This window comes from Solea senegalensis, unplaced genomic scaffold (assembly GCF_019176455.1).
Source record: "Solea senegalensis isolate Sse05_10M unplaced genomic scaffold, IFAPA_SoseM_1 scf7180000016292, whole genome shotgun sequence".
Classification (NCBI taxonomy): Eukaryota; Metazoa; Chordata; class Actinopteri; order Pleuronectiformes; family Soleidae; genus Solea; species Solea senegalensis.
Window position 1 is genome coordinate 966 of NW_025321704.1, and position 12,387 is coordinate 13,352.

At 38.1% G+C, this 12,387-nt stretch overlaps 1 long non-coding RNA gene across 1 annotated transcript; it reads left to right on the forward strand.

Annotated features, from left to right (window-relative positions):
* The first annotated feature begins 11,036 nt into the window (after nt 1-11,036).
* On the forward strand, nt 11,037-11,995 carry LOC122762989. The gene is made up of 3 exons (XR_006358827.1): nt 11,037-11,050; nt 11,428-11,537; nt 11,928-11,995. It is a non-coding gene; the product is annotated as an uncharacterized LOC122762989 (long non-coding RNA).
* The last annotated feature ends 392 nt before the right edge of the window (nt 11,996-12,387 follow it).

Here is a 12,387-nt window from a genome sequence, read left to right on the forward strand (position 1 = left end):
GGGTGAACCCCGTCTATCACCCTATGACGGCTGAGCTTGGCACAGCAGCCCCCACGACCCTCCAGTGGAGGACACAGTGGTAGATGATTGATGGAGTATGGGAGGAGGCCGGAGAACATGAAAAACTGCAGAAAGATGCTTGTTCCATATGGGTCTCGAACCAAGGTCTTCTTGTTCCAAAGTCAAGAGCATTAACCACTACACCAACCATGCTGTCCATGAAGAGGGACAGATGTTTTTAAATAGTTCATAAGGCTGAGATCTGTGAAGTCATGAGTTCTATTATTGAAAGGCTTCAAAATTGGCCGAAAAAGCATATAAGGACAACTAGCTCACTTGGTTCGGGCAAGGACTGTCGTTCCTATGGTCATGGGTTCGAATCTTACGTGAAGTTAATGTTTAAGTGCAAATTTACTGTATTGCATGTTTTGAATGGACTGGCCAACAGTCCAGGGTGAACCCCGCCTATGACCCTATGACAGCTGAGCTTGGCACAGCAGCCCCCATGACCCTCCAGTTGAGGACACAGTGGTAGATGATTGATGGAGTATGGGAGGAGGCCGGAGAACATGAAAAACTGCAGAAAGATGCTTGTTCCATATGGGTCTCGAACCAAGGTCTTCTTGTTCCAAAGTCAAGAGCATTAACCACTACACCAACCATGCTGTCCATGAAGAGGGACAGATGTTTTTAAATAGTTCATAAGGCTGAGATCTGTGAAGTCATGAGTTCTATTATTGAAAGGCTTCAAAATTGGCTGAAAAAGCATATAAGGACAACTAGCTCACTTGGTTCGGGCAAGGACTGTCGTTCCTATGGTCATGGGTTCGAATCTTACGTGAAGTGAATGTTTAAGTGCAAATTTGCTGTATCGCATGTTTTGAATGGACTGGCCAACAGTCCAGGGTGAACCCCGCCTATGACCCTATGACAGCTGAGCTTCGCACAGCAGCCCCCATGGCCCTCCAGTGGAACACACAGTGGTAGTTGATTGATGGAGTGTGGGAGGAGGCCAGAGAACCCGGGGGAGAACATGAAAAACTGCAGAAAGATGCTTGTTCCATATGGGTCTCGAACCAAGGTCTTCTTGTTCCAAAGTCAAGAGCATTAACCACTACACCAACCATGCTGTCCATGATGAGGGACAGATGTTTTTAAATAGTTCATAAGGCTGAGATCTGTGAAGTCATGAGTTCTATTATTGAAAGGCTTCAAAATTGGCCGAAGAAGCATACAAGGACAACTAGCTCACGTGCTTCGGGCAAGGACTGTCGTTCCTATGGTCATGGGTTCGAATCTTACGTGAAGTGAATGTTTAAGTGCAAATTTACTGTATTGCATGTTTTGAATGGACTGGCCAACAGTCCAGGGTGAACCCCGCCTATCACCCTATGACAGCTGAGCTTGGCACAGCAGCCCCCATGACCCTCCAGTGGAGGACACAGTGGTAGATGATTGATGGAATGTGGGAGGAGGCCAGAGAACCGGGGGGGAGAACATGAAAAACTGCAGAAAGATGCTTGTTCCATATGGGTGTCGAACCAAGGTCTTCTTGTTCCAAAGTCAAGAGCATTAACCACTACACCAACCATGCTGTCCATGAAGAGGGACAGATGTTTTTAAATAGTTCATAAGGCTGAGATCTGTGAAGTCATGAGTTCTATTATTGAAAGGCTTCAAAATTGGCCAAAGAAGCATACAAGGACAACTAGCTCACGTGGTTCAGGCAAGGACTGTCGTTCCTATGGTCATGGGTTCGAATCTTACGTGAAGCAACATTTTAAGCCCAATATTCTACACAGAGAGTGAATAAGTTTGAGAAAACCAAGAGGAATAGCATGGACAGTTAGCTCAGCTGGTTAGAGAGTGGCCTTTCAGTCCCGATGTTGGCGGTTCGATTCCCTTATAGGTCAAAGTTTAAGGTTTCACAGCCAAAGTGAAGACTCAAAAACGCCCGGAGCTCCGTCCCAAATGTCAAAAGGGTTCGTGGCGTGAAGGGTTGGTTCGCAACCGCAAGGTTGTGCCAGTCCGGCTGTGGCTGGTTCAAATCCAGCACGGTGCGAACACTTGGCCCCGGCGCCGGGGTCTAACTACGCGCGCTCTCACTGCGATTGTAGTGGTGGGAGGTTGGGGCTGGGCTGTGCTCCCCCGGCCACCCGCACAGATGACAGCAGGGGGTTATACCATTTTATTTCACATTTTTTGCCAAAAAAAAGCCTTAAAAAAACAAAAAATTACAAAAAAAAATGATAGGGGTTCACTCCCTGGACTGTTGACCACACAGTTGGGTTCAGGTGTCCAGTAACTGCTGCTTAAAAATGATGAGCACATGAATGAGACTTCTGTGTGATTAACGTGTTCACATCCTATTTACATCGTTAACAAGTGAAAACTGTGGACGAGTCAAAGTGGCAACATTCAATCAATAAATACACCATTAAATTATGACTCACATGTGTCATTCATTCATTCACATTGGAATTAAATACATAAATGTCTCATAAATGTCATTCATTCATTCCAATACCAAATTCATTTGATGTAAAAACAACATACAACACACACGTGAGTCATTATTTAATGGTGTATTTATTGATTGAATGATGCCACTTTGACTCGTCCACAGTTTTCACTGGTTAACAATGTAAAAATGATGTGAACACATTAAACTCTGTTGACAAGTGCTGTTAACGTCCGTGTGAGGGGATGAAATCACAGGTGAAAGAGTGATGGTTTGCTCCAGAAAGTGTGCTAAACACAAGTTTAAATGCGACGAGTCTCTGATGTGACTCCAGTGTCTGACGTGAAACTGCGATACAATCGTGCGACTTTTCCAGCTAATGTTGTTGTGGTTGCTACGGTTACACACAGGATGTGACACTGTTTGAGAGAATTATTAGTAGGAAAACTAATACAGTGAAATATGGCGTATTCTTTTTTTTAGTGTATAGTTTTTTTTTTTAACAGACGTTACAAATAAACGTCATTAAAAATTAACTAAATAAATGAACATTTCAGTCCACTAGGTGGTGCCAAGTGCTCACTTTCACGAGCGCTGTTGTCTAAGTATATCTCATGGTGTCTTTGATGATTATTTAAAAAAATATAAAACAAGTAGAGATGCAACAATAACTGCATAATTTAAATCATTACTAAATTAATTGTCAAATACTTTAATAATCGATGAATTGTTTTTTGTTTCATTACAAATGTTGAACATTTTCCGGTTTCTTTGTTCCTTTTAATAAAGGAAGTGAAATGAATGGTGTGTGTGTTTACATGTGGAGCAGTGACGTCACATTAGCATTAGCATTAGCAGGTGTAATCTGAACACCTGTGATCGGATCCCTCACGTCGGATGTGAACAGCAGGTGTGAACAGAGCGTCAACAGAACATCTAAGAAATGTGCGGATCATTTTTAAGCAGCAGTTACCACACCTGTCCCCGCTGCTCCTCGTCCTCCTCCTGGTCCTGGTCCTGATCCTGGCTCCGGCTCCTGGTCCTGGTCCTGCTCCAAACAAAGTTGTAGATCAGTTACAAAGACTTTAAAAAATCCTGAAAACATTTGTAAAATCTCAATATTTAACAGAGGATTCTGACGTATTTAGCGACGGCTGTGAATGGAATCACTAGAAAACACATGAACTGTGCCTTTAACGGCAGCTGTTTGCAGGTCTTCAGTCAGAGGACACGATGAGACAAAGCAGTGTCCACTTTAAAGTGTTCAGATGTGCTCAGTGCAGTAGAGTGAAGAAATGTGAGGAAAACACAGGAAAACCTTTATATTGTCAACTATATAGTGATCCATCTCAACAGGGACACTTTTATTTTGAAGTTCTGCTAAACCACTGCTCGTCAACAGTTTTTTTTACTTAATCTGCCCCCTACTGGCCAGACTAGATAGTCATTCTAAACAGTTTTAATGGTATAGTGAATTTTTTTTGTTGATGTACTATATTTGGACATTTTTGACAGTTTAGTAATAATGAAGATATATTTTTTTAAGGACATACTATACTAATACACTTTTAGACAGTTCATAGTTTAACCTTTTACACCACTATAAATACATGAGTAACATTTTGGATCTTTTTGTAATTTTTTTTTGAGTAGTTTTATTGCAACGTACTTTTATTTTTTCTTGAGTATATATTTGAACAAAGAACGTTACTTTTACGCTGTTCCATTTGGCTAAGCGACGGTCGTTATGTCATTTTTTAAAAATCTTTTTTTATTACATGCGCGATCTATTTCTCTTCCTATTTTAAAGGCCCCATTTATTGTTTTATTTAAAATATTATTATTTAACATTTGAACATTGTTGTTTTATATTATGTTGTGTCTATTTTGTACTATCTGTGTTGCTTTGAATATTTCAAAAATAAATCCGGAGAAACTCAGTACTTGAGTACTTGAGTTGTCTTTCACACTTTTCATACTTTTTTACTTTTAAAGTATTTTTATTTCATTTTTACTTCTACTTGAGTAATTATTATCTTACAGTAACAGTAATTTTACTTGAGTCATTTTTTGGCTTCTCTACCCACCTCTGCATATTATACGAGGACATTTTGGACAGTTGTTGACAGTATGACGTCATACTACATAAAGACATATTTGACACTAAGTCACTTTTTTGAAAACGTGCACGTGTGTTTACATGTGGAGCAGTGACGTCACATTAGCATTAGCATTAGCAGGTGTAATCTGAACACCTGTGATCGGATCCCTCAGGTCGGATGTGAACAGCAGGTGTGAACAGAGCGTCAACAGAACATCTAAGAAATGTGCGGATCAATTTTAAGCAGCAGTTACCACACACCTGTCCCCGCTGCTCCCCGTCCTCCTCCTGGTCCTGGTCCTGATCCTGGCTCCGGCTCCTGGTCCTGGTCCTGCTCCAAACAAAGTTGGAGATCAGTTACAAAGACTTTAAAAAATCCTGAAAACATTTGTAAAATCTCAATATTTAACAGAGGATTCTGACGTATTTAGCGACGGCTGTGAATGGAATCACTAGAAAACACATGAACTGTGCCTTTAACGGCAGCTGTTTGCAGGTCTTCAGTCAGAGGACACGATGAGACAAAGCAGTGTCCACTTTAAAGTGTTCAGATGTGCTCAGTGCAGTAAATGAGTGAAGAAATGTGAGGAAAACACAGGAAAACCTTTATATTGTCAACTATATATTGATCCATATCAACACGGACACTTTTATTTTGAAATTCTGCTAAACCACTGCTCGTCAACAGTTTTTTTTACTTAATCTGCCCCCTACTGGCCAGACTAGATACTCATTCTAAACAGTTTTAATGGTATAGTGATTTTTTTTTGTTGATGTACTATATTTGGACATTTTTGACAGTTTACTAATAATGAAGATATATTTTTTTAGGACATACTATACTAAGACACTTTTAGACAGTTCATAGTTTAACCCTTTACACCACTATAAATACATGAGTAACTTTTTGGATCTTTTTGTAATTTCTTTTTGAGTAGTTTTATTGCAATGTACTTTTACTTTTTCTTGAGTATATATTTGAAGAAAGAACGTTACTTTTACACCGTTCCATTTGGCTAAGTGACGGTCGTTACGTCATTTTTTTAAAATCTTTTTTTATTACATGCGCGATCTATTTCTCTTCCTATTCTAAAGGCTATATTTATTGTTTTATTTAGAATATTATTATTTAACATTTGAACAATGTTGTTTTATATTATGTTGTGTCTATTTTGTACTATCTGTGTTGCTCTGAATATTTCAAAAATAAATCCGGAGAAACTCAGTACTTGAGTACTTGAGTCGTCTTTCACACTTTTCATACTTTTTTACTTTTAAAGTATTTTTATTTCATTTTTACTTCTACTTGAGTAATTATTATCTTACAGTAACAGTAATTTTACTTGAGTCATTTTTTGGCTTCTCTACCCACCTCTGCATATTATACGAGGACATTTTGGACAGTTGTTGACAGTATGACGTCATACTACATAATGACATATTTGACACTAAGTCACTTTTTTGAAAACGTGTACGTGTGTTTACATGTGGAGCAGTGACGTCACATTAGCATTAGCATTAGCAGGTGTAATCTGAACACCTGTGATCGGATCCCTCAGGTCGGATGTGAACAGCAGGTGTGAACAGAGCGTCAACAGAACATCTAAGAAATGTGCGGATCATTTTTAAGCAGCAGTTACCACACCTGTCCCCGCTGCTCCTCGTCCTCGTCCTCCTCCTGGTCCTGGTCCTGGCTCCGGCTCCTGGTCCTGGTCCTGGTCCTGGTCCAAACAAAGTTGGAGATCAGTTACAAAGACTTTAAAAATCCTGAAAACATTTGTAAAATCTCAATATTTAACAGAGGATTCTGACGTATTTAGCGACGGCTGTGAATGGAATCACTAGAAAACACATGAACTGTGCCTTTAACGGCAGCTGTTTGCAGGTCTTCAGTCAGAGGACACGATGAGACAAAGCAGTGTCCACTTTAAAGTGTTCAGATGTGCTCAGTGCAGTAAATGAGTGAAGAAATGTGAGGAAAACACAGGAAAACCTTTATATTGTCAACTATATATTGATCCATATCAACACGGACACTTTTATTTTGAAATTCTGCTAAACCACTGCTCGTCAACAGTTTTTTTTACTTAATCTGCCCCCTACTGGCCAGACTAGATACTCATTCTAAACAGTTTTAATGGTATAGTGATTTTTTTTTGTTGATGTACTATATTTGGACATTTTTGACAGTTTACTAATAATGAAGATATATTTTTTTAGGACATACTATACTAAGACACTTTTAGACAGTTCATAGTTTAACCCTTTACACCACTATAAATACATGAGTAACTTTTTGGATCTTTTTGTAATTTCTTTTTGAGTAGTTTTATTGCAATGTACTTTTACTTTTTCTTGAGTATATATTTGAAGAAAGAACGTTACTTTTACACCGTTCCATTTGGCTAAGTGACGGTCGTTACGTCATTTTTTTTAAATCTTTTTTTATTACATGCGCGATCTATTTCTCTTCCTATTCTAAAGGCTATATTTATTGTTTTATTTAGAATATTATTATTTAACATTTGAACAATGTTGTTTTATATTATGTTGTGTCTATTTTGTACTATCTGTGTTGCTCTGAATATTTCAAAAATAAATCCGGAGAAACTCAGTACTTGAGTACTTGAGTTGTCTTTCACACTTTTCATACTTTTTTACTTTTAAAGTATTTTTATTTCATTTTTACTTCTACTTGAGTAATTATTATCTTACAGTAACAGTAATTTTACTTGAGTCATTTTTTGGCTTCTCTACCCACCTCTGCATATTATACGAGGACATTTTGGACAGTTGTTGACAGTATGACGTCATACTACATAAAGACATATTTGACACTAAGTCACTTTTTTGAAAACGTGCACGTGTGTTTACATGTGGAGCAGTGACGTCACATTAGCATTAGCATTAGCAGGTGTAATCTGAACACCTGTGATCGGATCCCTCAGGTCGGATGTGAACAGCAGGTGTGAACAGAGCGTCAACAGAACATCTAAGAAATGTGCGGATCAATTTTAAGCAGCAGTTACCACACACCTGTCCCCGCTGCTCCCCGTCCTCCTCCTGGTCCTGGTCCTGATCCTGGCTCCGGCTCCGGCTCCTGGTCCTGCTCCAAACAAAGTTGGAGATCAGTTACAAAGACTTTAAAAAATCCTGAAAACATTTGTAAAATCTCAATATTTAACAGAGGATTCTGACGTATTTAGCGACGGCTGTGAATGGAATCACTTGAAAACACATGAACTGCGCCTTTAACGGCATCTGTTTGCGGATCTTCAGTCAAGAGGACATGATGAGACAAAGCAGTGTCCACTTTAAAGTGTTCAGATGTGCTCAGTGCAGTAAATGAGTGAAGAAATGTGAGGAAAACACAGGAAAACCTTTTTATTGTCAACTATATATTGATCCATATCAACACGGACACTTTTATTTTGAAATTCTGCTAAACCACTGCTCGTCAACAGTTTTTTTTACTTAATCTGCCCCCTACTGGCCAGACTAGATACTCATTCTAAACAGTTTTAATGGTATAGTGATTTTTTTTTGTTGATGTACTATATTTGGACATTTTTGACAGTTTACTAATAATGAAGATATATTTTTTTAGGACATACTATACTAAGACACTTTTAGACAGTTCATAGTTTAACCCTTTACACCACTATAAATACATGAGTAACTTTTTGGATCTTTTTGTAATTTCTTTTTGAGTAGTTTTATTGCAATGTACTTTTACTTTTTCTTGAGTATATATTTGAAGAAAGAACGTTACTTTTACACCGTTCCATTTGGCTAAGTGACGGTCGTTACGTCATTTTTTTAAAATCTTTTTTTATTACATGCGCGATCTATTTCTCTTCCTATTCTAAAGGCTATATTTATTGTTTTATTTAGAATATTATTATTTAACATTTGAACAATGTTGTTTTATATTATGTTGTGTCTATTTTGTACTATCTGTGTTGCTCTGAATATTTCAAAAATAAATCCGGAGAAACTCAGTACTTGAGTACTTGAGTCGTCTTTCACACTTTTCATACTTTTTTACTTTTAAAGTATTTTTATTTCATTTTTACTTCTACTTGAGTAATTATTATCTTACAGTAACAGTAATTTTACTTGAGTCATTTTTTGGCTTCTCTACCCACCTCTGCATATTATACGAGGACATTTTGGACAGTTGTTGACAGTATGACGTCATACTACATAATGACATATTTGACACTAAGTCACTTTTTTGAAAACGTGTACGTGTGTTTACATGTGGAGCAGTGACGTCACATTAGCATTAGCATTAGCAGGTGTAATCTGAACACCTGTGATCGGATCCCTCAGGTCGGATGTGAACAGCAGGTGTGAACAGAGCGTCAACAGAACATCTAAGAAATGTGCGGATCAATTTTAAGCAGCAGTTACCACACACCTGTCCCCGCTGCTCCCCGTCCTCCTCCTGGTCCTGGTCCTGATCCTGGCTCCTGCTCCTGGTCCTGCTCCAAACAAAGTTGGAGATCAGTTACAAAGACTTTAAAAGTCCTGAAAACATTTGTAAAATCTCAATATTTAACAGAGGATTCTGACGTATTTAGCGACGGCTGTGAATGGAATCACTTAAAAACACATGAACTGTGCCTTTAACGGCAGCCGTTTGCAGGTCTTCAGTCAGAGGACATGATGAGACAAAGCAGTGTCCACTTTAAAGTGTTCAAATGTGCTCAGTGCAGTAAATGAGTGAAGAAATGTGAGGAAAACACAGGAAAACCTTTTTATTGTCAACTATATATTGATCCATATCAACACGGACACTTTTATTTTGAAATTCTGCTAAACCACTGTTTGTCAACAGTTTTTTTTTACTTAATCTGCCCCCTACTGGCCAGACTAGATAGTCATTCTAAACAGTTTTAAAGGTATAGTGAATTTTTTTTGTTGATGTACTATATTTGGACATTTTTGACAGTTTACTAATAATGAAGATATCTTTTTTTAGGACATACTATAATAAGACACTTTTAGACAGTTCATAGTTTAACCTTTTACACCACTATAAATACATGAGTAACTTTTTGGATATTTTTGTAATTTTTTTTTGAGTAGTTTTATTGCAACGTACTTTTATTTTTTCTTGAGTATATATTTGAAGAAAGAACGTTACTTTTACGCCGTTCCATTTGGCTAAGCGACGGTCGTTACGTCATTTTTTTAAAATCTTATTTTATTACATGCGCAATCTATTTCTCTTCCTATTTTAAAGGCTGTATTTCCTGTTTTATTTAGAATATTATTATTTAACATTTGAACATTGTTGTTTTATATTATGTTGTGTCTATTTTGTACTATCTGTGTTGCTCTGAATATTTCAAAAATAAATCCGGAGAAACTCAGTACTTGAGTACTTGAGTCGTCTTTCACACTTTTCATACTTTTTTACTTTCAAAGTATTTTTATTTCATTTTTACTTCTACTTGAGTAATTATTATCTTACAGTAACAGTAATTTTACTTGAGTCATTTTTTTGGCTTCTCTACCCACTTCTGCATATTATACGAGGACATTTCGGACAGTTGTTGACAGTACGACGTCATACTACATAGTGACATATTTGACACTAAGTCACTTTTTTGAAAACATGTACGTGTGTTACTGCGGAGCAGTGGCGTCACATTAGCAGCAGCTAACCTGCTACAGGCCAGACGAGATACTCATTCTGAACAGTTTGGATGGTCTATTGACAGTTTGTGTTGAGGACATTCTTTGACATATGTGGACAATTTATATTTAAACGTTTTTAAACGACATACTACACTCGGAAAGTTCATATTTGGACAGTTTTGACGATATACTGTCACATTGACAACACACGTGTGTTTGCTGTGGAGCAGTGACGTCACGTTAGCATTAGCAGGTATAACCTGAACACCTGTGGTCGGATGTGAACAGCAGGTGTGAACAGAGCGTCAACAGAGAATCTAAGAAATGTGTGGATCATTGTAAACAGCAGTTACCACGTTTGTTCACATGATTGTCCACATGTTAGTTCCCGCTGCTCCTCGTCCTCTCGCTGCTTCTGTCTCTGCGCAGAAGAAGCTCCGCCTCCGACAAAGGAAGTGGAACACACCAAATAGATCGACACAGAGGGGAGGAGTGGAATGTACCAAGTCACGGAAACTACATAAAGGCTTTTAAATCAGTGTGTGTTTGTGCAGGAGCAGCTCCACCTGTAATTATTCAACGTTCATGTCCTCGCTGGACAAATAAAAGAAAAATAGCAGCTGAAATTGTGAGAAGGGTCCAGCTGCAGACCCGCAGACCACTCCAGGACTCACACCCGACTACAGGTCACAGAAGAGAGTGCGTCTGAAACGTGATGACGTTGACGTTGGTGAAGAAGTATGAAGAGAGAGAACCCGAGAGAACCCGAGAGAACCCGAAACAACGCGGGAAAATCTAAAATAACAACATGTTGTACTTAGAAAATGACGGAGGGAAGGGTAATAATGGATTAAAAAAACAACAAATGTTGATATTGAACACTGTATGAATAGTCATTTTTGTATACATTAAATCAATTAAGTGTGGTTTATTAACCAGTAATGTCTGGACACTGTAATGATAGTGTTATTTATTAGCTTTGCTAATTTGAAAAACATGAAAAACTCAGTTCTACAATTGTTAAGATAAAAGATTTGATGATGAATAATATTATTTCATGTTTAGAAACCACGGTCAACAGTGTTGTTTGATTTGATTCATTTCGGTTAGCCTGCATATATTTTAGGACAGGGAAATGCAATCCAGGTCATTACTACTTGATTCTGGATAAAATACGAAATACAATTTCATTTTAAATGTTAACATTCTCTTATAGAGCAACACTACTTTTACAGATGGAGCCCTGAGCTGAAGAGATGCAACATTTGCCAAACAAAGGGGAGCTACGCAAAGCTTGTGTCTCATGTGCAGGGACAGAGGACGGTGGTAAGTCCCGCTATATTATCTAATATTTGTTCATTTCAATGCTGAAAGGCCTTTATTTCCCCATGAGCCTCACATGTTATGAAACATGGTGTTATTTCTGTCCTGACCATGGATAAGTGTGACCATTACATATGTTCAACTCATCCCTTTGAACATCAGACACTCACAATAAGTAAAGTAAACTAATGCTGAGCCATGTCATTTATGCTTTACTTTAGTCCATGTGTATTTTATTTTCACTGTTGTTGAGAAAAAGTTGCAAGATTACTGCATTTTTAAATATGCCCCTGATAATATTGATTGTTCTTTGAACCTCTTCATGAAGAAATGTTTTGTTTTGTTTGTTTCTTGAAACTTCTGAATCACTTTTCCTGTCTGTCTGTCTTTTAGGATACAGTGTCTACAAATGCCACCTTGACTGTGTGCAAAGCCATTATCACTGTGGCTTAGTGAAAAATGTGACTCCAGCACTCCTGTCCTCTCCTCATGTCTCCTTCTCCTCTGCACTCATGTCCTCTGCACTCGTGTCCTCTCCTCATGTCCTCTCCACTCATGTCCTCTCCTCATGTCTGTAGTATAGTATGTTGTCAAAAATCAGTCAAAAAAGTCATACTATAGTACGTCGTCCGAAATTGGAAAAATAATCATAGTATAGTATGTCGTCCAAAATCCGTCCAAAAAGTCATACTATAGTACATCGTCCAAAATCCGTCTGCAGCTGGACCCTTCTCACGATTTTAGCTGCTATTTTTCTTTTATTTGTCCAGCGAGGACATGAACGTTGAATAATTACAGGTGGAGATGCTCCTGCACAAACACACACTGATTTAAAAGCCTTTATGTAGTTTCC